Consider the following 4,134-nt stretch of genomic DNA (forward strand, 5'->3'; position numbering starts at 1 on the left):
CTGTCACTAAAATTTATAAATTTACGAATGTTTAAACCTGGCTATACATTGAAAATAATATCAACCTACCCAGAGGTCGAGGGTTCGACCCTGGGTATGGACAAACACTTTGTCGAAAGTTTTCTCCCAAATAGAGCCCGACGCGAGGCGAATTCGGATATAGTTGAACTCCTAAAAAGCGGGTACCAGACGCCGGTGGTTTAAACAAAATAATAATAATAATAATAATAATATCGCCTATATGCCATAAAAAACCTCTATTTTTTAATTGGCCAAACATTTTCCCACTTGGGAAGGTGATTCTAGTTCTCAAATTCCTCTAGTTGTCCACAAAATTTGAAGGAGATTTGGTTCTACCTTTCCCAAAAAATTCGAGTTCAATTAGAGGAGAAATATGCGGCTTTGTTTGTCCAAAGCGCTACTCCACCACGAGCCTAACCCACCAAAAAGCCCTAAAGTCTACTGCTTCAATCGACCCCAATTTGCAATTGAATGCAGCGCAACCAGGGCGAATTTCGGCGACGGCGCTAAACGGCAAACGGGAAATGCACCAGGAGGGACACCTTCCAAAGGCGAACATAACCCACCAAAGAGCTCCAAAATCAGTGGGTCAATCGCCGCCAATCTTCATTCGAAGATTGCGCCACCTGTGGCGATTTCCGATCACGGCGCCGCCGCCACGTCGAAGCTCCAAATTCAAAATTTCCTACAGAATTCGACGGAAAATGTGGTCAGCAACTCGAATTTGTCAAAAGCCCCTTATAATTCATCTCAGAATCAGTCCAGTTGCAAAATTAGGGTTTTAAAACCCCAATTTTCAGTTGGTGGAGTTCCGACGGCTGAAACTCGAATTGGTCAAAGGAATTTGTGCAAAATGATCCTATTGTTGATTTCCCTAAGGTTGACTCAACTGATTCACCTCAATTATCATCCAATTTGAATTCTGATGAATTAAAGGATGGTGAAGAGGATGATGATTATGTGCAGTCAATTGAGGATCCTACAGGTAAGTTTTCCTCTCCTAAACATCGTGGGAACTGTAGCTGCTGTGACTAGTGTTGCTGGGGATGTACATGGTGTTGTGCATGATGGTATTGATGTTGTTCATGGTGGTCAGGTTGATACTGATGCTGTGGGTACTGTTGATGCTATACAACCCTAGAAAGAGTCCCAAAGGAGTGTTCATAACCCAAAAAATCAGTCCCAAGAGGGTGTGTTGCATGGTGTGGTCCTTAATGGTAATAGTGGTGTACAAGCCGAAGTGGTCCCCTATCCCCAATGGTTTTAATGGTTCTGATGGTGTAAATAGTGGGAAGGAGTTGCTGAAATCTTGTCCCAATGCCCCATATCTCATGTTTCAATTGATGGTGAATCCGATGATGAAGTAGAGGGAGGAGAGGGGTGTTCTGTGGATTTGCTGGAAAAGAATGAAGGGATCAAATGTCATGGTTCTGATAACGTGGTTATTGGTGGTGTGAATTCTCCTGGTGTTGAAAAAGACAATGATAAAGAGGGGAGGAATATGCAGTTACCAGTAAACCTTCTTTGGAAGGTTGTTGAATATGAGAAGTTGTCTTCTTCTTCTACAATTTGTGGGGCTCTTTGATTCTCCTTCAATGGTTTCTTCCACAGCAGTAAGTACAGTTCTCTTTACTTTTTTTTTTTTTTTTTCAATTGAATATGTCAGTTTACTTAATTGATTATGAAGTTTAAGTAAAAACAAATTGAAATAGAGGGAGTGTCTATTAGTCTATTTTAATATGTTGTAGAAGGTCGCATGTGTGTATATTTTGTGTGGCAGAAGCGGAATAATAGAGTACTAATGTGGTTGCCAGAGTGATTATTAAACAAGTAGTAGTTCGAGGAAGACTCCAGATGAAGTTGGCTGCTAGACTAGCTGAATTAGACTTCTATCCTAGTTAGTAGTATTATGACATTGAGGTACTGGTAGTTGCTTGTCGTTTCTTAGCTTTTGCTGAGCTTGGGACTATGTCCAAGATCAGTTCTTTTTCTCTATTTAGTGTTGTACAGTGACATTTAGTAATGGAATGAAATGGTCCCGAATAGAGTATGTAGAGTACTCGTATACCTGATCTAAACTAACCTGGTTTAAAGCGTAGAGTTGGTGGATTAATTGGTTTAGCTTCACTACAACAACATTATTATCTGATAGTCTGAAGGAAGAATGTTACAGGAAACACATTCTACCGTTCAGTTTTCTGTTGGTCATTTTGTAGATTTGTTTTGACAATGTTTGATAATTAGTAGCTTTTTTGAACGTAACATTAGTATCTGATGAGTAGCTTTGCCATAAAGTCTTGTTTCGAGTCTCATCCTGAACCACAAAATTTCCAGAATCTTGAAGCCTAGCTACTAAACTTCCTGTCAATTCTGTAGAATCTAATGTGAGCAATCCTGAGCTGTTCAATATAGGTGTATTTGAATTTGCTATCCATAATTTCTTCTCTACTGGATCACCTGCATACCATATTCCAAGAAACGGTATGCTATATTGTAGTATACCAAGATTTGGCTGAATTTCTAAATGCATATTCTTGCCAATTGTGATTATTTTAGATAAAGAAGATTACATGAAGCTACTGTTTCTGTGTTGCATACAGTTGATCCAACATGATTAATGTCCGAACCCGCGGCATAACGAGAGCTTAGTAAATTAAGTTGTCCTTTTAACGCGCAAAACCTGCAACTACAGTGCCTATGCCCTGTATTATACAGCTATAAAGCTGCAGTGGTTTCAATTATAATAGGTGAGATATATGGCCGGCTAAAACAATTTGGCAAAACATGTGCCACAATTTTATCATACCCCAAAAGGATACCTCAGGTTATTCTGTGATCAGTTTCTTTCCATATTATACATAGTTTAGGATTTCGAGCAACTGTAGGACATTGTTAATCAAGTCAATGAGAAGTGTTTCTATTTTCACGATATTTAATTTAGCTTCACTTGATCACAAAGATAGTTCTTTTGGTGAATTTTACAATGTACTGTTAGCTACTTGTCAGAGTTACTATTTCATCGTTAGCATTTGTTGGTCTGAGTTCATATTTAGTTGACTGGTTTGATCCCTTATGTATTGTATTTCCGTAGAGCCTCGGAGGCCAACACTGAAAACATTTCTATTTCTGCTATACTTCTTTTGATATGGTTAATACATGAAATTTGGTATTAGATGAATGGAAGCAATTTTATCAACCATTCATTGAGTGAGCTCTGCCCTGATTCCAGTCACATATCAGACTTTTAGTTCAGCTCTGTGATAGTATCTAGTTTTGGTGTTTTCTCCTTACGGTCAATAGCTCACAACATATTTTCTTAGGGGACTATTTGGTGTGCTCTTGTTGCTAATAGCTACCCCCTCTATCTGAACTTACGTAACATATTTTTCTTTTATATCGTACCAAAATATTTTCTTATTTTGAAACAATGTGGTAATAGAAGGAAACAAATGAATCATATCGATGATCTTTTAGTTGTACGCAGATATAAATATTTTATAATAAGGACTGAAAGTTTATATGATTGATTTTTATACTTTGCATTTTTATGTAGCCAAGTGATGTGGCTAGTGGGTCCATTTCGCCCACGGATGCAAGGAGATCACGTGATGATAGTGATCCTAATGACAGTCGTTGATATCGTTGCAAATTGTCTTGGATATTCAATTATGATGATGTAATTATGTGATTGGAGTGAATCTTATAATATTGACGTCGTGTTTAAATTTGATTTTTAGAGTTTGAAGATACTAGTTAATGTTGAAAATTTGGAGTTTGAAGATGCTAATGTTGAAAATTTAATGTTCAACATATCTTTGATATGCTTGCCAATTATAATGTTTAATTAGTCATGTTGTGTTAATGATATATGAATTGAACAAATATTGGATTGTAGGTTATGCCTAAAGTAATAATTAAATTTGAGCTAAAATTAGAATCTATAATTAGTTATTGATAATTGATGGGTTCAACAAAATTTAAAAAAAAAAGAAAAAAAACTGTGGGGGTTTTAAACCGCCGCAATTTGTAAATAAAAAATTATTATAAAAAGAATTTAATTTAGAGTAAGGGGGTCGACCGTGACAAATTAATTATGGCGGTTAGAAAAAAACT

The 4,134-nt window shown here is 36.9% G+C and overlaps 1 long non-coding RNA gene across 1 annotated transcript; it reads left to right on the top strand.

The window, feature by feature from the left end:
* Nucleotides 1-235: 235 nt before the first annotated feature.
* LOC124885597 lies at nucleotides 236-3,831 on the top strand. Its single transcript, XR_007042841.1, has 2 exons — nucleotides 236-1,634; nucleotides 3,575-3,831. It is a non-coding gene; the product is annotated as an uncharacterized LOC124885597 (long non-coding RNA).
* The last annotated feature ends 303 nt before the right edge of the window (nucleotides 3,832-4,134 follow it).

The sequence above is a fragment of the Capsicum annuum genome, chromosome 7, assembly GCF_002878395.1.
Source record: "Capsicum annuum cultivar UCD-10X-F1 chromosome 7, UCD10Xv1.1, whole genome shotgun sequence".
In the NCBI taxonomy this organism is placed as follows: domain Eukaryota; kingdom Viridiplantae; phylum Streptophyta; class Magnoliopsida; order Solanales; family Solanaceae; genus Capsicum; species Capsicum annuum.